The following is a 22189-nucleotide window of genomic DNA, read 5'->3' on the forward strand; positions in this document are numbered from 1 at the left end:
TTGGGCAGTGTAAACATGTGACTCGGGTCATCCGACCTGGCTCCCACTACAAGCCTATGGGGAGATGGCTCACTGACAGTTGGAGATGATGTCATCTCCAAGCGCCGGCAGAAGGAAGCCCCGCCAATAACCCGGATCCAGTCTGCGATGTAAACTAAGCGGGGCTTCAAGCTATGGTTGGTTCTATATTGGAGTGGGAGAAGGGACCTTCTGACGTACCTAGGGGAGGAGACCCGTCACCAGGGGGAGGAGCTGCGGCCGAACAAGGTACCCAAAAAGTACCCTCACGGGCTCGCTTCGCTCGCCACGCTTCGGGCACGGTGGCTCGCTTCGCTCGCGACCTAATTACTAAAGATAATAGTTGGTGGTGTGGATACTAGACCAACTGTACCGCTGGCATAGCTCCTCCCCCTTGTGTCATGGCTCCTCCCCCTGACGGAAAAGGTCCCTTAGGCCACTTGGATCTAGCCTCAACCTTCAAGCTATTGTGACAAGGCTGGCAATGCCAGGTTGGTAATGTAAAAGGGTATGAGTGGGGGCTGCATAAAATATTTTAACGATCAGTTATGCTTTCAAATCATGTAATGACAGTATAGTATAGCATATCATGATGAAGCTACCAAAAAATAACTTTGGAGCATGTGGTTAATAATAGCCTTCACCCATTTGGCTTCTGGGTTTAGGCAATTCATATCGCCGTTCTTGAAAGTCACACTGCAAGAGAGAGAAAAAAATGGCAAATGTCAGTCCCATTTTGTAGTTATTATTTCTGCACAACTTGTCCACATCCAGGGCCGGTTTTAGACCTTGTGGCGCCCAGGGCAAAAGTTTCCTGTGGCGCTCCCCCAGGTAAAAGAGGCGCGCCCAAAACTTGGGGCATGGCATCTTCATAGGGAAGGGACATGGCCACAGTTATCCCCCTGTCGTTGCACCTCCTGAAGCTGTGCCCCCTGTATCAGTGTCCCCTAGCTGTGCCTCCAGTAGATTTGCCCCCCCAGTAGCTGTGCCCCCCAGTTGCTGTGCCCACAGCAGCTGTGCCCCCTAGCTGTGCCCCCAGTAGATTTGCCCCCAGTAGCTTTGCAACCTGTAGCAGTGCCCCCAGTAGTTGTGACCCCTGTAGTTGTGCCCCCAGTAGCTGAGCCCCTTGTAGCTGTGCCCCCCGTTGATTTGCCCCCTGTAGCAGTGCCCCCAGTAGTTGTGACCCCTGTAGTTGTGCCCCCAGTAGCTGAGCCCCTTGTAGCTGTGCCCCCCGTTGATTTGCCCCCTGTAGCAGTGCCCCCAGTAGTTGTGACCCCTGTAGTAGCGCTGCTTGCAAGCACCCAAAAAAAACCAAATCCCTAATACTTACCAGCCCCGCTCCTGCTTCCGGACCGCTGCTGCGCTGCCCTCCGTCTCTGGCCGCCGGCTCCTCTCTATGGGAGAGATGTCATGACGTCTCTCCCATAGCAGCGCTGAACAAACACTATAGGTCAGTTATGACCTCTAGTGTCTGTTACTGGAGCTGGCTGCAGCGGGCGCGCACACAGCCCATGGCGCCTGCTGCAGCCGGGGAGAGCGGGGATCAAGAGTAGCGGCTCTTGCCACGGCGGCGGAGGTACCCTCGGGGCAGCGGCGCCCCGGGCAAAAAGCCTGCTTGCCCGTGGCAAGAACCGCTACTGTCCACATTACATTTCAACGTTTTTTGGGAGTGGTAGAATTTTTCAATCCTAGAAGTAAACTCTTTAAATGAGAATTCTGTCTAAAAGTTATGTTTTTTCCAATAATCCCACGTGCTTGTAGACCCAGTACCACAGCATTGTGCAGTATATATGCTTCACTATAAAGTGCACAAAACCAAGGGGCACAAGTGACAAAATAAAGGACTGTTAAAAGCATTAGGAAGGGTTAGTATCTGCTGAACCACACTAGTCCTTGTAATACAGATGGAGTCCTGCTCATCTATCCCTTTAATAGGATTAATTGAACCAGTGCTGTCAGACTTACTCCTCTGCTGTAATGACTTAGGGCCTAATTCAGATCTGTTCGCTCGCTAGCGTTTTTCCGTGCGCAGCGATCAGGTAACTACTGAGCATGCGTATGCACCGCAATGCGCAGGCGCGGTGCACTTGTACAAAGCGGATCGTTGCTGCGCACTGGTTCCAGCGAAGAATCCATTCGCACAGCCGAACGCAAGGTGATTGACAGAAAGAGGGCGTTTGTGGGTGGCAACCGACCGTTTTCTAGGAGTGTTCGGAAAAACGCAGGCGTGTCGAGGCGTTTGCAGGGCGGGTGTCTGACGTCAATTCCGGGCTCGAATAGGCTGAAGTGATCGCAACAGCTGAGTAAGGTCAGAGCTACTCAGAAACTGCACAAACTGTTTTTATACTGCTCGGCTGCACACGCGTTCGCACACACTTGCAAAGCTAAAATACACTCCCCTATAGGCGGCGTCTATCTGTTCGCAGCGCTGCAAAAAATAGCTAGCGAGCGAACAGATCTGAATTAGGCCCTTAATCCGCTGCTGTATTGTTCTCTCTGTATTGTACTACTAATAATAATGATAATAAGTAGGGATCTGGTTAGCATACCGGCGTTCGGGATGCCGGCAGTCGGAATACTGATGCCGGAATTCTGACACTGGTTAGAAGATCGACGCTGATGTCCCAACATTGCTCACTATGCCAAAAACGGAATCCCGTCTGTCGGCATCCCGATCAAAAGTATTCCAGGGAGGCTTATTTATTTATATAGTGCTATTCTTCAATAGAACTCAAGGCACTTCCGAAACGATCATTTAAGTTCAGAATGAGAAAATAAATTGTTCCTGGTTAGAATTCTTCATTAAGAAGAGAACACTAGAGGCCAGATTCATAGATATAAATGGGCAAATTACATGATGTAAATGAAAGTGGATCTTTGCCTGTATTCAGCGTTGGCTGCATCTTTGTGGCTGCACCACCCCAGATCCATTTGCTTGGTAAAGTAGCACGGATGGTGTAATGGTTAGCATTACTGCCTCACAGTACTGAGGTTATGGGTTCGATTCCCACCATGGGGCTGTGTGGAGTTTGTATATTGGGGGTCATTCCGAGTTGTTCGCTCGCAAGCTGCTTTTAGCAGCTTTGCACACGCTAAGCCGCCGCCTACTGGGAGTGAATCTTAGCTTATCAAAATTGCGAACGAAAGATTAGCAGAATTGCGAATAGACACTTCTTAGCAGTTTCTGAGTAGCTCCAGACTTACTCGGCATCTGCGATCAGTTCAGTCAGTTTCGTTCCTGGTTTGACGTCACAAACACACCCAGCGTTCGCCCAGACACTCCTCCGTTTCTCCAGCCACTCCCGCGTTTTTCCCAGAAACGGTAGCGTTTTTTCACACACACCCATAAAACGGCCAGTTTCCGCCCAGAAACACCCACTTCCTGTCAATCACATTACGATCACCAGAACGAAGAAAAAACCTCGTAATGCCGTGAGTAAAATACCTAACTGCATAGCAAATTTACTTGGCGCAGTCGCACTGCGGACATTGCGCATGCGCATTAGCGACTAATCGCTCCGTTGCGAAAAAAAAATAACGAGCGAACAACTCAGAATGACCCCCATTCCTCACATGCTTGCGTGGGTTTCCTCCGGGTATTCTGGTTTCCTGCCACAATCCTAAAATATGCTGGTAGGTTAATTGGCTCCCAACAAAATCAACCCTAGTGTGCACATGTGGTAGGGATATAAATTGTAAGCTCCGCTGGGGCAGGTACTGATGCGAATGACCAAATAGTCTCTGTAAAGTGCTGCGGAATATGTGTGCGCTATATAAATAACTGGTAATAAATAAATAAATTGCACCAGTCCAATACCTAGTGCAAGAGATATGTCTGAAATCAGTTGGCTCTCTCTGCATATACTCAACTGCGAATATTGAGCTGCCACAGTTGTAACTACACATACACAAGTGGGAATGGCACTGTGGAGGAGGGACCCCCTTGCTGGGTAAGATGAGGGCTGTGGTGTGGGCCCCACTGTTTAGAGGATAGGGCCCCCAGGTATTAATACAATCCTGTTCTGGGAGAACCTCTTCCCATATTTTGGAATGTGAATAGCTTTATTATGACATGCATACTTACATAACTTCTACTCTGGAACAATATGGACCACTTTTGATAATCTCCACACTTAAAATCTGTTTGCTATTGATAGGTTTTGACACAGTTTTGATACATTGACAGCGCAGACCAGTTGCTCCAGGGATGCCTGTTTTTGACAAAAAATAATTTATTCACTATGTATCATTTCTTAAGCTATAAAACCATCAGTCCACTCCACATGCCCCTTGTGTGCCTTCAGTCCCTCTATATGCCTCTTATGTCAGTCCCTCTACATGTACCTTATGTTCCATCAGTACCCTCCACATGCACTTTATGTGCCATCAGTCCCACAGCATGCCCTTTATGTTCCATCAGTCCCCTGCCCATGCCTTATGTATGCCATTAGTCTCTTCCACATACCTTATGTATGCCATCAGTCCCATTTATGTGTCCCTTGTGTGCCACCAGTCCCCTCACATGCCCTTTATGTGTCAGCAGTGCTCTCCACATGCACCTTATGTGGCATCAGTCCCGTCCATATGCCCCTTAAGTGCCATCAGTCCCCTCCCTGTTCTGCAAATCTATGTGAACTTATTACACAAAGATAAAAATGACATTGTGTAGATTGGACAGTGTCAGGGGAAAGAGAGGGCTAAGGGGGGTACTCACGGAGCGATATTCTAAGCAATCTGACTAGATTGCTTAGAATATCAGCCTGATCGCTCCGTGAGTACCCCTTACAGCGATAGCGATGCGCAGCCCCGCGCATCGCTATCGCTGCTGCTAGATTGGCCTGCATGCAGGCCAATCTAGCGGGTCGCTCGTTTCACCCGCTGGGTGAAATGAGCGCCCCCCCATCTCCCCCCGCATGCTCAGCACAGATCGCGCTGTGCTGAGCGGCGGGAGAGATGTGTGCTGAGCGGTTCGCTCAGCAAACATCTCTCATGCATCGGCCCGTGGGTACTGGGCTTAAGATTGCTTGAGAGAGTGGGTAAATGGCTATCCACATTCTCACAGTAGTTTTGATTACAGCCCCTCCAGTGGTGTATACTATCACTAATATCAAGATATTGGTGGGATGGGAAATGCTGTATCATGGCCAGGGTACTAAAATGCTAGTAATGTCCCTGGAGCAAGAAAACAATTGCTGCCTAATTACACCCACTCACCAGAGACATGCAGTCAGGGGAGGCAGTGCCTCCCCTGTCATTAATGATTAAGATAATACAAAGAAGATACTTATGACACATATTCTGTGTCATAAGTAAGTATCCTCTTTATATTATTCTAATTATTGTAATTAATTAAAGTAGTTTGGGAGGCACTGATAGCAGGGCCTCCCGTAGACAATGAGACTGGGATAGAAAGAAGGGGACGGGGCCAAGCAGAGGGCTGTAAAAGCCCATTGAAAAAACGTGTAAAAAGCAGCACCTATAGAAGCGCCCCGTTGACAGGGATGTGCTTTCAGCCCATATCAAAGCACTCCCCTGGCAGCGAGGCACATGTGATTGGACTGCTGATCCAGTACTGGATCCGCTGGTTCAATTACCCATGAGTGGCGGCGGGACATGGTTCTCGGTGCTGCCAATCAATGACGATTATCAGCTTTCCCTGACTCCTCACCTGCTGCTGCTGGGAGCCTGCAGTAGCCGACCGCACCCGGTGATCTTCGTTACTCTGCAGGCGCAGCTGATAGCACTGGGGAGTGGGGAGAGCAAAGTGCAGCAGCATCTAATCTGTGGCAGAGGGCATGGAGGTGGTGGCGGGAAGCCCAGAGCAGGGACAGACGGCGCTCTCCTCCTCCTCTCAGGTAGCAGACTCAGCAGCAGCAACGGCCTGCTGCACTATCCTGCCGGCGGCTCTGCCAGGATTTAGGTGAGAGGGGCTGGGTGGGGGAAAGCTGACTTGAAGTAGTGTGGACAGGGGAGTAGCTCATCCCCACATCCGAGACAGGGGGTACTACGTGTAACCGGCACTATGTGTAACTGGCACTACAGGGAGCACTATGGGTAACTGGCACTACAGGGGGCACTACGTGTAACTGGCACTACAGGGGGCACTAAGTGTAACTGGCACTACAGGGGGGCACTATGTGTAACTGGCACTACAGGACGCATTACACGTAACTGGCATGACAGGGGCATTACATGTAACTGGTGCTACAGGAGCATTACGTGTAACTGTCGCTACAGGGGGCACTACGTGTAACTGCCACTACAGCATGCATTATGAGTAATTGGCACTACAGGGGGCACTGCGTGTAACTGGCACTACAGGATGCATTACGTGTAACTGGCACTACAGGGGGCACTACGTTTAACTGGCACTACAGGATGCATTACGTGTAACTGGCACTACAGGGGCATTACGTGTAACTGGCACTACAAGGGCACTACGTGTAACTGGCACTACAGGGGCATTAAGTGTAACTTGCACTCCAGGGGCATTAAGTGTAACTGGCACTACAGGGGGCACTACATGTAACTGGCACTACAGGGGGCACTATGTGTAACTGGCTCTACAGGGGCACTATGTTGGGCTGCTAGGAATGTACTGGAGAAGCCAGTGCCTCCCCAGCCATTGACCTCACCGCACGTCACGGCCACTCACCCACAAGTGAAGATTCCAAATTACCCATAATTGCTCTGTTACATGCTCAGGTTCCAATGCATCCACATAACTAGTAATCATGGCCCTCATTCCGAGTTGTTCGTAGAGAATCATCGCATCGCAAACGGGCAGATATCAACAAAACGCGCATGCGCAAAAGCGGAAATACGCATGCGCGAGCTCAGCGATACGACACTTGTGCAGAAATACTACAAAGGAAATTGCTCGTTACACAGAAACGAAAACGGGAAGTGGCGAAGGTGTGACAGAGGCGCGACTTCGCAATCTTCCGACATGGGCGTAAAAGTGGGCGTATAGTGTGGGAGTATGCAACTAGCAGTAGGCGTGTTTTTCGTATAAATTCATTGTCGCTGTTAAACCTAACATAGCAATTCCTTGCAATCTTTACGCAGCAGCCGAATAGGTCTGCAGTTACTCTGCATTTGTGAAGTAGTGTTACAAGTGTGTATGCACTAATTACCAGTTAATTGGAGAGCCCATTCATCTGTTGTCCAATTACTTGCTAAACACTGCTCTGCTGAAGTACTGCAAACAGCAATTGTGTGGACACATTACATGTTTATTCTAAGCACCTATAAATCTGTCACGCTGCCAAATAAGGTTTTTATTTAGGGCCAAGTGTTTGGCTAAACATTGTTGTTAAGTGCATGTTTTAATGTGTGTAATACTACCAAATGCAAACAACTGAAATTTTCCAAATTTATAAACTACATCAGCAACATCTAAACTACATAAAATGTTACCTTTGTATATTCCAAATCTCAGGTCCAACATAATGCAGCATACACTTATTTTTTTGCATAAATAAAACTTTTTTATTTGGTTAGAATATCTGTCAATGTGTAAAATTATGTCCTGTTGCCCATAGTAAATCAAATCCAGAGTTGTGACTTTTTTTGGAATATGGACATTAAAGTGTGGTGCAAGGCATACCTGTTGCATTTTTAAAGATGCAATGCTTGTATTTGTTTTAAGATTGTTCCCTTGTTCCCCAAGTGTCTATATGCTTTGCTAAACTTTCCTGGACTAAGATTAACATAATGAATTAACTTTAAGAAAGTACACAAATTTTTATAATAATTTTTTTTTTTTATTACTGCTGTAATATATTTTGGGATCAAAACAACATGGCTACAGGCGAGTATCACAGGCAAAGATGGACCAAGCAGCAAGCAGATGCCACTGACACAAATGACATAGCAGAACTCAGTACTAGGGAAACTCCAGCTTCTGACAAAATCATAATTTAATTGTAAATAAATAATATGTTGTAAACACCCTGGCAGACAAATATATTTGGGCAACTGAGAAAGATTCATGAGCCACCACACAAACATAACAATACACAGCACACTAGGAAGAGGAAGATGGCTGTGGTGTTTAGGAAAAAAAGCTCACAGGCTACAATATATCAAAACATATATAATACATTTCACTAAGAGGGAGTTATCCATTATGGCCACACAAGCCAACACAAAAAAAAAAATAGAGACAACATGAAAAACATGGGTGCTGCCCATCTGGAGAGACATCACTTTCTTTTTTTTGTCCCCGCCTGATGCTGTTCTTCTTGGCTTGGTCTGCGGAGCGACCTTCGTGGGCCCTGCCCAGTGGGATGTTCTTCCTGGGCAGGGGCAGGGGAGGGAGCCGATGTGGCTGGCTCTCTGCCACTGTGGGCAAGGGAGACAGCGATGGCCTGGAGCCCTTGCAAGATGTTATTTGCAAGGCTTTGGAATGAGGAGGCAAGATTATCTTGTCCCTGCCTGATCTCTGCCAGACCTTGGCAGAGTTGAGCAACACCTTGCTCCACACTGGTTCTGTGCTCAGTGAGCCGGACAGCTATCTGGCTTACCTCCCGGATCATCCTGTCCTGAAATGCATTTAGGCTCTCACCATACCTAGCTATTTCAAGCAGGATCTCCGGGATAGCAGAGGGTTGGGTGGGTGGGCCAGTTGGAACATGGATAGGTGGGATTTGGGGTCCCACACTACCAGACCCACTAGGTCCCTCCACCTCAGCCTCAGCCACATAACCCTCCTGTGACTCGACCTGCTCACCTCCCTGTGCTGTGTTATGTGCAAAGCAAATATAATAATGTGTGGAAAAAGAGTAGAAAAAAACAATATGAGACTTTTGTTTATATAAATTAAAAAATTAAAAAATATGTGTGTAAACTTACCTAGCAAGTCATGTGCCGTCAGGATTTCAGGCAGGTCCGTGTCCATATGAGACACCCCTGTCCCCTCCTCATAACTGACACAGTCCATCGCTATCTCCTCCAACTCTGTATACTCCACAGCGACAGATGGTCCTCCCCCTGTAGCCCTCGAGGCATTCCACTCCGCAGCCCTCTTGCCCTTCAGGCGGGATTTGAAGTCGGCCCAACTACATATGTTTTGAAAAATAGGGGCAAGGTAGAGTATTAAAAATAAAGTCTTTAATATATAGGACACATGTTATGCATTTGTTTGCTATACACAACATCACATGTAACTAGCTTTTGAAAAATACTTAGCACACATAATGGACTGCCAATATACACTTACCGTCGTCTAACTTCCTGTGATGTTCGGACGATAGAGCCGACTTCATTGACAGAATGAGTGATGTCCCTCCAGATGCGTTCTTTCGTAGCAGCACCCATGTTTTTCGCTCCTCTATGAATTTTTGACATGGCCTGCGTGACCAAAACATGCAACTCCCTCTTAGTGAATGCGGGCTGTCTTTTTTTGCGCCTTGAAGTAGCCTGTGAGCTTTGTTCCTGTTGCTCCTCACCATCTTCCTCGTCACTAGCAGCTTCTGTATGTTGTGGTTGTGCGGCTAATGCTGAATCTCGCTCAGTTTCCCCAGTATGTCTGTCTGGCAGGGTAACCCCGCTTAACTGCTGGGTCTCAGAAGCTGGAATGTCTCTAGTACTGGGTCCTGCTTCTTCACATTCCGCAGAGGCGGATTCCATCATTCGCCGACGCAATGCGATACGTCTTTGAGCCAATTCTGCCTGCTCCCGCTGCAAGCGGTCCATCCCTGCTGCAAAATCCTCACGAGTAGCCATGTTGGTAATGACATGTTCTGTACGCACAGGTGTGTAGGTATTTATAGCTACGTGCGCAGCGTTAATTCACACAGGTGTAAATTATGCTAATTGTGTGACTGATTGTACTGCTTATTTAAGAGCATGGTTTGCAGCCTGTGTGAGTGGGTGTATGATGAAAGAAGCTGCTGTGTGTTTGCTGTGTGTTTACAGAGAAGGTGGACGTCTTTTGGCCAACTTTGCAGAGTGAGTAGTTTTTGCATTGTCTTGCAGACAGATGTCCGTTTATTCGCTTTTAACATGTATAGCGTAGTGCGCTTTTTTGGCTAAGTTTCTTTTGTGAGTATTCCTACATTAGTCAATTATCAAGCCAAGTATGTATGGTGGTGCAATGGAACTGGGTTTATGTATTTTGGAGAATATCTGTTTGATATTTAAATGGTTTAGTATGCCATATTTTTTTTTATGACCTGTACTTTACATTGTGTATGTTATATTGTTTGCACAGTTTGATCTCTTAGACTCCTTCTGTGTCTCTTGTAGGTGTCTCATTGTGTGATTTCCTTCCTATTTTTTTGTTTGGTGCCAAGTAGGCGGTTTTTTCCTTTACGTTTTCCACACATTTGAAGTTTGATATCTTGAGCAGGTAAGTTGCCATTCCCTGTGTGTCCTGCAGTGTGTTTGTAGCAAGTGTTTTTTTTTTTTTTGGGTCCATTTCTCTCTCTTGTAGGTGTTATTTCTTGGTTTACAAAGCATTTACTTTTGACAAAGTAGGGCTGATTTTTGCTGTATTAGCAACTAAAGGACCACCTTGTTAATTTATTTAAAGATAAAGATTTGCTTTAAAAAAAACTTTATTCATACTTAGTTGTTTTATTATATATTGTGGCAGTTATTATATGGGTATGTTTGAAATCTCAAATCCTTTTTTTTTAGTAATGTTAACCTATGTTTAAAATATTTAGCTAAAGGTTTCTTTTTGTTTTGTTCCCAATTTTTTGTTTTGTACCCGTATTTTATTCTTGAAGAAATGGAGTATGCTCCTCCAGTAAGTTAACACCCATACACTTTGACTTTGATTATGGCTGACAATGTTTATTTTAAAATAAATTGATTCTTACCTTCATTTTAAGTTGGTGATGTCTATTCATGTGGCAGCTGAAGCCCTCCCACCCCAACCCACGGAACCACTCCCACCCCAACCGCTGCAAGCCCTCCAACCGCAACCGGCTCCTCATCATCCAAGGCAACGGAGGCGTGCTAGGCCACCAATTTTCCGTACCCGTGTCCTCCTTTTTGGGATGCCTGATGATGTGGTTGTGCGCAGATCAGTGGCGTCATGAGGCGGGTGCGGGGGGTGCGGCCCGCACCCGGGTGTCACCCTTCAGTGGGGTGACAGCAAACAAGAGCCTCACACCTGTCGCATTCCTACCATTACACTGACAATGTGTCAGAAAGCACGGACCCAGCCGCGGCGCACATGCACCTGCTCGGAGGGGGAGGGGGGGGGGGGGGGTTGCACGATCATAACTGTGCCGCGGCGTCCTCTTGTTATGATCGCATCCCCCTGCTGACTCAAATCGCTGCCTGAATACCGCCGCCGGGTCCGTACTGGCGGTTCCTGACAGTCTCCTCAGCCAGGATGCCGGTCGCTGTACGTCACTCCTCATGACGTCATCTTGCGCGCCGGCACCGCTTGCAGCTTGCCATTCTCCTCACTGCCGCCGGCCACGTTCTGCACACCGCAGCCCACTTCCTCCGCTGCCTAGGGCCGCCTACTACACCCCCCTCCGCTGCTCAGGTACTTACCCTGCTTCCCTATGTCCCTGTCACTGCTGTCACTCACTTTCCCTGCTGTCACTGTACCTCTGTCACTATACTTCAGTCACTGTCCCTGCTGTCACTGTCCCTGCTGTCACTATACCTCTCACTGTCCCTGCTGTCACGGTCCCTGCTGTCACTATACCTCTGTCACTGTCCCTGCTGTCACTGTCCCTCTGTCACTGCACCTCTGTCACTGTCCCTGCTGTCAGTATACCTCTGTCACTGTCCCTGCTGTCACTATACCTCTCACTGTCCCTGCTGTCACTATACCTCTGTCACTGTCCCTGCTGTCACTATACCTCTGTCACTGTCCCTGCTGTCACGGTCCCTGCTGTCACTATACCTCTGTCACTGGCCCTGCTGTCACTATACCTCTGTCACTGTCCCTGCTGTCACGGTCCCTGCTGTCACTATACCTCTGTCACTGTCCCTGCTGTCACCGCTGTCACTGTCCCTCTGTCACTGCACCTCTGTCACTGTCCCTGCTGTCAGTATACCTCTGTCACTGTCCCTGCTGTCACTATACCTCTGTCACTGCTGTCACCGCTGTCACTGTCCCTCTGTCACTGTCCCTGCTGTCACTATACCTCTGTCACTGTCCCTGCTGTCACTGTCCCTCTGTCACTGCACCTCTGTCACTGTCCCTGCTGTCAGTATACCTCTGTCACTGTCCCTGCTGTCACTATACCTCTGTCACTGCTGTCACCGCTGTCACTGTCCCTCTGTCACTGCACCTCTGTCACTGTCCCTGCTGTCACTGTCCCTCTGTCACTGTCCCTCTGTCACTGTCCCTGCTGTCACTCTCCCTGTCCCTGAATTTTGGATAATACTGTGTGCTTTAATGTGAATTTTGGCTCAGTCAGTGTGCTACAATGTTAGTTTCGGCTCATTCAGTGTGCTACAATGTGAATTTCGGATCATTCAGTGTGTTACAATGTGAATTTCGGCTCATTCAGAGTGCTACAATGTGAATTTCGGATCATTCAGTGTGTTACAATGTGAATGTCAGCTCATTCAGTGTGCTACAATGTGAGTTTCGGCTCATTCAGTGTGCTACAATGTGAATGTCGGCTCATTCAGTGTGCTATAATGTGAATTTCGGCTCATTCAGTGTGCTACAATGTGAATTTCGGCTCATTCAGTGTGCTACAATGTGAGTTTCGGCTCATTCAGTGTGCAACAATGTGAGTTTCGGCTCATTCAGTGTGCTATAATGTGAGTTTCGGCTCATTCAGTGTGCTATAATGTGAATTTCGGATCATTCAGTGTGTTACAATGTGAATTTCGGCTCATTCAGAGTGCTACAATGTGAATTTCGGATCATTCAGTGTGCTATAATGTGAATTTTGGATCATTCTGTGTTCTATGATGTGAATTTCGGCTCATTCAGTGTGCTACAATATGAATTTCGGATCATTCAGTGTGTTACAATGTGAATTTCGGCTCATTCAGAGTGCTACAATGTGAATTTCGGATCATTCAGTGTGCTATAATGTGAATTTTGGATCATTCTGTGTTCTATGATGTGAATTTCGGCTCATTCAGTGTGCTACAATATGAATTTCGGATCATTCAGTGTGCTATAATGTGAATTTCGGCTCATTCAGTGTGCTATTATGTGAATTTCGGATCAATCTGTGTTCTATGATGTGAATTTCGGCTCATTCTGTGTTGTATAATGTGAATTTCGGCTCATACTCAATTATGGACATTATTCTGGTTGCATTTAATTTTAGCAATAAAATTGCTAAAATGCGCCACGCTGACAGTGAGCATGCAATCAAAGTGCGGTCGCATCCCTGAGGGACTGCACTTTCATTGGGGGCCGGCGTAGCAGGGTGTGGTTGGGAAAGGGGATCAGAGCTTTTTTGGGGCGGCTATGTGACATCACACGCACCCACTGCAACCCGAAAAATGGCGGTGCATTGCCTGCATACGCAGCCTAGCTACGTCTGCAGGGGGTCATCCTTCGTATCTGCTTCAGCGATGTGATCGCAAAATAATTGAAATCGCATCGCTGGATGCCAATTAGCATCCTGGACGGACCCCAGCATGCTACAGAAACGATTGCAGATTCTGCTTTTAAGCAGAATATGCAAACCAACCTAAATAGGGTCCTATGTCACTACTATTGCCATCGCATTCAGTGATATACAGGAATTATGACTTACAAGTAAAACTAGTACAAAAACATTTCTAAGGATTGCGTGTGGTGTGATATGGGAGAAGGTCCATGGGGGGGGTGACACCATGAGTTACCACACCGGGTGACACCAACCCTAGTGACGCCTCTGGCGCAGATATAGGCTGCCACCTCATCTAATCCTAGACACTCTCTCCATAATAAAGAGTGATCTAGAACAATCCATTAGGTATCCTACAGCAATACCAGCATTGACACAATTCCTTGCTGTGTTACATTTTGTGGCCACTGGTTCATACCAGCATGTTGTGGGCGATCTGGTTGGCATGTCGCAGGGCCAGTTCAGTAAGGTCCTGCGGCGTGTCAGCCAGGCTTTTATTAAACGCGTTAAGCAATTTATTGCTATGCCTTTGGATGTTGGGGCCCTAGATGTGGTGAAGCGGCAATTTGAGGAAGGTGGTAGTCGCTTCCCACATGTTATTGGGGTTGTGGATGGCACACATGTAGCTATTGTACCACCAAGACATAATGAAGAAATTTATAGAAACAGGAAACGGTTTCATTCTCTGAATGTAATGGTTGTTTGGGGGCCATCCCTCCAGATCCTGTCCCTGAATGCTAAGTTCCCGGGGAACTCCCATGATGCCCATGTCATTAGACAATCAGGGATATGGCACAGATTAAGATCGATGGAAAGACAAGACATGTGGTTATTGGGTGAGTGTTTTTGTTTATTTACTTACAATAATATTTTAACATTTTACATTCTAATTTATTTCTCGTCTTCTTATCAAACAGGAGACCGTGGATATCCTTGCACCCCCTGGCTCATGACTCCTTACAGTAAGCCCAGGCCAGGACCACAGACGGCATTTAACTCCGCGCTTACTGCCACTAGACAGCTGGTGGAGCGCACGATTGGTGTCCTTAAAGGACGCTTTCGTGTGCTCCACCGCACTGGTGGCGACATCATGTATTCGCCGGAGATGGTAAGTAAAATAGTGGTCCTGTGCGCTATTCTACATAACATCGCTGTAAGGAGTTGCGTTGAGCTTCCTCACACAGAGGAATTGCCAGATGATTAGCCAGGGGTTGGGCGGAGATTCGGTGGGGGGAGTGTTTCCCGGCGGGGAAGCGAAGTAAGGGCACGCATTGTGCAAGAATATTTCAGGTATAGTGTTTTTTTTCCAATATTTGAATTTTTTAAATAAACACTGTCTGTTTATGTTCATTTTGCTCTGATGTCATTTATGTAGCTATTGAAAGGTCATTGTGTAATTGTTTTGGTGTGTGTGAATATATTATTAGTTGTTTCTGTAAATAATCAAACATGTTAACAATGTTTGTATTCTTTGTAAAATATTGTTAAGTTGTTTAATTGTTGTATTATCTTTTTTTTTTTTTGTCTAATCCTGTTTTCCAATACAAAAACACAACATATGATACTAAATGTTGTAAACTTTGTGACTGTGCAGCTGATTGTTCATACAAAATGTGGTGAGTACACTGATTGATTATAACTTTTAAGTAAAAGTGTGTGTGTGTGTAATTGTAAGAATAGGTTCGTTGATTATCATGTTCTTCCGCGACTGCGAATTTCCGCTATAGCGAACGAACCCCTCTGCTCTTCACAGCACTGCAGACATCAATAAAGTTTATTCAATGCACACATCAATAAAGTTTATTTAGATGACAGCATAGATTTTCCACCAATCACATGCCAACACACACTATAAATATATGCCCAAATATGGAAAACGCCATTGCCATGATGCGTGCAGCACCGTTCACCAGGCGTGAGCTCCGCGTGCTGGTGGCGGTGATGGACCGCCGCGTAGGCCACGTAGGGCGCTTTGTACCTAATCGGGTAAAGCGTGAGGCCTACGCGGAGGTCCGCCACCGACTGAGGACGCGCGTCCGCAGCAGGCGGACCTTCATACAGTTGGAGAGGAGATGGAGTGATCTCCGCAGGCGGACGCCGGAACTGTTGGCGGAGCTCCGCCAGCAAATCCGGCAACTGCGTGGACGCAGTAAGTAAAATACATTACATAACACAGAGATTATTAGCATAAACTGTGCAAATTTACACTAAGTGATAGTGTCCAAATTGCCACACTGACTGAACTAGTTAAATAAATATGACAATGTGTGTGGTTAGGGCAAGCAGTACTGACTGTAGCAGAGTGATTCTAAACAAGTGCATTTTGTTGTACAGAATTGCTACACAGGCTGTAAACTGTACCAAATAACTTGCTCAGTGGTGTAAATTTCATAAGGTGGGTTGATTTTAGATCTGGTGATGTTGCCTATAACAATCAATATGAGTAAATCGAATAGATTCTGTAATGAGCTTTAAAAATGTTACGTATAATCAGATTGTTTGCTATGGACAACATCACCAGATTAAAAATTAGACAAACAAAATAATGTGAGCCCTGTGTCTTTTACATGGGACAGAACAGTGTAATTTACGAATGTTGGTTTTTAAATTTGTCAGGCAACACCACATAAAATACATATGTCATTCTAGGACCACCACAACGGCAAGCTGCTGCAGGGAGGCCAGACCAGCCCCCTTCTCAGCCCCCCTCCCCTTCCCAGTCCACCTCCCCTTCCCAGTCCCCTTCTCAGCCCCCCTCCCCTTCTCCTTCTCAGGCCCCCTCTCCTTCTCCTTCTCAGCCCCCTTCTCATTCTCCTTCTCAGGCCCCCTCTTCTTCCCAGTCCCCTTCTCCTTCTCCTTCCCAGTCCACTTCTCAGGCCCCCTCTCCTTCTCCTTCTCAGCCCCCTTCTCATTCTCCTTCTCAGGCCCCCTCTTCTTCCCAGTCCCCTTCTCCTTCCCAGTCCACTTCTCAGGCCCACTCTCCTTCTCCTTCTCAGCCCCCTTCTCATTCTCCTTCTCAGGCCCCCTCTTCTTCCCAGTCCCCTTCTCCTTCTCCTTCCCAGTCCACTTCTCAGGCCCACTCTCCTTCTCCTTCTCAGCCCCCTTCTCATTCTCCTTCTCAGGCCCCCTCTTCTTCCCAGTCCCCTTCTCCTTCTCCTTCCCAGTCCCCTTCTCAGCCCCCCTCACCCTCTATTGCCCAAACACTCTCTCCGCCCCCCTCGCCCTCTCAATCTCAGACCCACCCTCTGAAATGACGTCCCCAATCCCTCCTCCTTCCCCCATCCAGCCTCCTTTCCCAATCCCTCCTCCTTCCCCAATACCTCCTCCTTCCCCCATCCAGCCGCCTTTCCCCATCCAGCCACCTTCCCCACCCAGTGAATGGGCAGAAGAAGCACCAGTGGAAGCTTCGGGGAGTCCTCATGTTGGTGAAGAAAGTAAGTGTTTTAACATTTTAACATTAATGATTACCTACTTACACTTACAAAGACAAAAAATGCAGTGTGGTACTGTTGGAAATCTTGCACCAAGGAAAAAGGTTTGTGTTCTTCATCATGGTCTAGATGTTGCATTTACATTTTTGAGAGTGTCATTATATGTACAGTGTTTATGTGTGCAATGTTTTGTGTGACCACTCTAGGTCGACACTCATTAGGTCGACATGGTTGCTAGGACAACAGTGTTTATATGTGCTAGGTTTTCAGGGTAACATTTATACCTGAATGGAGTTTAGTATGTTGTTGGTCTTTTACACTTGTGCCTGTGTATTCATAATGTTTGCACTTTCAAATAACATGCTTCACTTTGTTAGCCAGCCTAACGACACAATGATTTGTGGTGTGAAAGTTACACTCACAAAATGCTTATTGGATTTAAACAAACCTGTTTGTCCTTATTTAGTAAGGGCGGCTTTCAGGGAGTGTGGGCATGCTAGGATATGTTGTCCTTCTGAAGATGTTGATATGAATTGTGATGATGCAGGGACAACCCCCCAAAAATTTAATTCTCGTCACTCCAGATGTGAATGAATGCCAACATGGTGTAACATTTACTAAGATGGTAGTTCTCTTTAACATGGGATGTTGCCCCTAGCAACCAATACGATTATACTTTAATTTGTTTGAACCACTTCTACAATATAATATTCTTAATTTGGATTGTTTGCTATGGTCAACGTTCCATCTTAAATAGAACTCACATAGTAGTAAATGTATCCCATGGTCTGGTACACTTTTGAAAGCAAAATTTTAAAAAAAATCAGAGCAGGCTTGTGTGTTGTTCTGCTAATGATTTTTCATTACAACAGCCATGATGTAGTAACTTTGCCATTCAAGCAGGCCACTCCAAACTGCGGCCCTCCAGCTGTTTAGAAACTACACATCCCAGCATGCCCTGACACAGCTTTTGCATTCTCGGACACCAAAACTGTGTCAAGGCATGCTGGTATATGTAGTTTCACAACAGCTGGAGGGCCGCAGTTTAGACATGCCTGCATTAAAGTGTGGTTTGTTCCTTGCTTGTAGAATAGGTAATGTAAGTTAGTAATGTTTATGTTGCCTCTTAATTACAGATGTTGCAGTTGGAGATCCCACCATTTTTGCCGGCATTCTGGCAACAATGCAGCAAAATCTGCAATCCATGCTGGCTTGTGTGGAGCAGCTTAAAAAATTTGATTGATTTATTTTTGTTAAAAAAAAAAAAAAAGCATGTTTCATTTTCTATTTTTATTTTAAAAAATAAAAAAAAATTATATTTAAAGTTAAGCGGGTGTTGTGTTTATTAATGCAATAAAGGAACAGCAGATTGCCTATCATACATTTATTACCTTAAATATTTCACACATCTAACGTAGGTTTATTTAAAAAAAAAAAAAAAAAAAAAGGTTGCTATTGTCTAAATAAACATGCAAACACCTTCATTCACAAAATTATACTCGCCACCAAAAAAAACATTATAAAAAATTATAACAGGCACATTTCAAACATCTATATTTATAATTTTAACAAATAAATGTTGCAGGACAATTATGCCTACAAAGTGTTCCTCAGGTATTTTCAAAAGACTTAATTGATCATGAACATTACAATTCCTTACACTAATTGGCTTCGTAATTGAGGAGGGCTTGTGGACTTTTAACAGAAAGGTGTAATTCCACTTAATAGGAAAAAAAAACCACATTGTGGTGCGTTTGTCCGCAAAAGTGTGCACTTTTAAGATGAATGTGTAAATCTACTAAAACTTTGTATTTTTATGATGAAGTATGTGTTAATGCGATGGTTTCGCATTGTTGCGATGTCATTTGGCGTACGCCCACTTTGTGTAATACTGCGTACGAATTAGCAAAAACAAGTTGGGGGCGGAATTTCGCAATTTTGCAACATGTTCGCAATTTTGCACATTCTGTGTGCGAACGAAAAAAATAGCGAACAACTCGGAATGACCACCCATGAGCGTTGTCTTCAGGTGGACTTGCATGCTACTCTAATCAGGCACAGAGCATGCAGCCTCAAAGAAACTTATGGGGCGGGATGTAATAGAGTCCAAATTGCCCGAGATACAGGATGTCGGCCGAACTCAGACATTTTCTTAAGGGGGCAATAATTTGCAAGGCATTGTTATGCCTTGTAAATGACTGCACCTTTACAAAAATGTCTGAGTTCCTCCAGCTTTCCTCAAGTCGGGCGAACGTGGACTCATGCCGCCCATGAATGAACGCTATTTTCACTTAATTTCCCTTATAGTCAAAAAGAGAGGCATGAAACTGTGACAAGAACACTGGGATAGTGTTTGAGGGCAGGTATGTTTGTTCCAGGTTCTTGTCTTACATGTATTAGAAAAATGAAAACTTCTAGGAATATGTTTTGTTTTGTTATAACCTTTTCAGTTTGTTGGAAAAGCTGGGTAAGGGCCCTGAAAGAGAGATGGGGCAAGTTCCAGACATTGGGCCCCGTTCGGGTCTTTGGCCTCACAGAAGGCTAATCAGGCTTTCAGCTGTGTAAGAGTGTTATAGAGCTGCTGGCCTGATTAGGGTGGCAGACTGCCTGGGAAGACTGCAGGATCTCTGTGAGAGAAACACGCTTCCTGATACAAGTGAGCTATACAGTGTACTGGAGAACTCTGTGTTTTTTTGTTTAGTGATAGTTAGGAACACCTTGTGTTTAGTTAGTGCCGGACAGGCAAGGTATTTTCTTTTGCTGTTTGATTTATTTTCTGTATAATAAAACTGGCTGGGGCCAGTTGTACCGGAAACTGGACTTGTGTGGTTCCTCAGCTGCTGCAGGCTGCCATTTATCCCAGGAAACGGCACCTTGTACCCTTACAGTGTTACAACTTGGTGGAGAATGCGAGCACTCCGTTCTGCGCATAAGTGAAAGCAGCAGCTTTGTGAGGCCTGCAGAAAACGGTGGTTTATGCAGATACAGCCCAGTGTGAAGTTGCTGAGACTCACCCCTGAGGGTTTGATATATGTCCTGGGTGAAAGCAGCTACAAAGCTGCCTGAAAAATCTGTCGACATGGAGGAACTGCTTAAAGCCTTGCTGCAAGCTACAGCGGCTCAGCAGGAGGCCAACAGACAGCAGCAGGTGGCAATGGAGGAAAATAGGAGACAGCAGCAGGTGGCAATGGAGGAAAATAGGAGACAGCAGCAGGTGGCAATGGAGGAAAATTGGAGACTACAGCAGGAGGCCAACAGACAGCAGCAGGTGGCAATGGAGGAAAATAGGAGACAACAGCAGGCAGCTGTTGACGAACTTTATAGGCAACAGCGTCAGGATAGAGAGGCCTTAACAGAAGTGGTGCAGAGCCTTGCAGCCCGGATTGGAGATGTGGCCGTCAGTGCTCCGACCAGCTCTAGTTCTATACGGGCCAGTCACTTCCTGCAGAAAATGACAGAGGCTGATGCTGTGGAGGCCTACCTGACCACGTTTGAAAGGACTGCCGAGCGTGAGAACTGGCCGAAAGCACAGTGGGCCAGTCTGCTGGCACCTTTTCTGTCAGGTGAGCCCCAAAAAGCATACTTTGATTTAAGCCCTGCTGAGGCTCGGGACTATGATAAACTAAAGACTGAGATCCTGACCCGCCTGGGAGTCACGCTGTCAGTACGAGCACAACGGGTGCACCGTTGGGTGTACGCCATGGAGAAGCCTCCTAGCTCCCAGATGCACGACCTTATTCAGCTAACAAAAAAATGATTACAGCCAGAGACATTAACTGGTCCCCAGATGGTTGAAAGAGTCGTCATGGACCGCTACTTGAGATCTTTGCCCATGGTCCTGCGCAAGTGGGTGAGCCATGGGAACCCGGTACTGCTGACCAATTAGTGGACATGGTAGAGAGGTATTTGGCAGCAGAGGAACTACTGATGACCACCCAGCAACCCATAGATTCTCGACAGCGCCCTTCAGTAAAGACTGGTAAGACTGTTCCGTGGGAAAACGTTGCTGGGCGGTTAAGAGAACGCAAGGCTGGAGAGACTGTAAATACTGGCCCGGAGACAGGCCAATGGGGCTAGAATGGTCTATGCTGCCCAAACGGGTTGATAATCGTGTGATTAAATGTTTTAGGTGTGGTATGCCAGGTCATGTTATTGCCAATTTCCCAGTCACGCAGGAACCCATGCAATGTGATGCTGCCTTTGAATGTCGCAGAATGTCTTTCTTTGCTAGGTTAGCCTGTACTGTGGTACCTTCACCTGAGCTGGAAAAACAAATGTGTGATGTGTTCTTAGAGGGTAACCGGGTAGAGGCCTTGCTAGATTCAGGAAGTTTAGTTACCCTCGTGAAAGCTGCGTTAGTGAACCCCTTAAAGGTCCAGCAAATACCTATTGGGGTAACTTGCATACATGGGGATACCCAACATTATGTCAGTGCTGAGGTGAATATAGAAACTTGTTGTGGGTCAGCAATTGTTAAAGTAGGACTGGTCCCCACCTTGGTGCATGAGGCCATAATAGGGAGGGATTTTCCTCATTTTTGGAAACTGTGGGAATCACGGTTATCAACAGATGTGAGAAGTAAAGAGCCAGTTGATAATACCGGTGATTTTATGGATGTACGTGTGTCTTCGGAACTTTCTGACCCTTTGCCTTTTGCTAGTTTGGCTGGGGAAGTGACAGATGGGGAGTCCAGTGAGGACCCTCTTGCTGGGAACAGAGACATAGTAGTTAGAACTGAAAGCGTGCCTGACCTGGAGGTAAAGAAGGATCTGTTTGCGACTGAACAGTTAAAGGATCCTACCTTGATAAAGGCTAGAGAGAATGTTAAGGTTGTTAATGGGTAACCTGTGGTACCAGGTGACAGGGTTACGTATCCCCACATGGCCATCTGTAATGAGCTCTTGTACCACATTGTCAAAAGGGGTGAGGATGTGGTGGAACAGCTGGTAGTTCCCCAGCCTTATCGGAGAACGGTACTAGATTTAGCTCATAGTCACGTTACCGCAGGAAATTTAGGGGCAGAAAAAAACACTGAAAGAGTTTTACAAAGGTTCTTTTGGCCAGGGGTTTATAAAGAAGTGTCTGAATATTGTTCTTCCTGTCCTGAATGCCAGTATCATGCCCCTAGACCCCATTTCAGGAGCCCACTAGTTCCCATGCCTATTATAGAGGTCCCGTTTGACA

At 46.3% G+C, this 22189-nt stretch overlaps 1 long non-coding RNA gene across 2 annotated transcripts in view; it reads left to right on the forward strand.

Annotated features, from left to right (window-relative positions):
• LOC134958367 (uncharacterized) overlaps positions 1-22189 on the forward strand; it is a 93615-nt gene that overhangs the window by 7831 nt on the left and 63595 nt on the right. For both annotated transcript variants that reach the window (XR_010186992.1, XR_010187004.1), the window contains exon 2: positions 10270-10372. This is a non-coding gene — a long non-coding RNA (uncharacterized LOC134958367). The remainder of the gene's footprint in view (positions 1-10269; positions 10373-22189) is intronic.

Source organism: Pseudophryne corroboree, chromosome 1 (genome assembly GCF_028390025.1).
Source record: "Pseudophryne corroboree isolate aPseCor3 chromosome 1, aPseCor3.hap2, whole genome shotgun sequence".
NCBI classification, from domain to species: Eukaryota; Metazoa; Chordata; class Amphibia; order Anura; family Myobatrachidae; genus Pseudophryne; species Pseudophryne corroboree.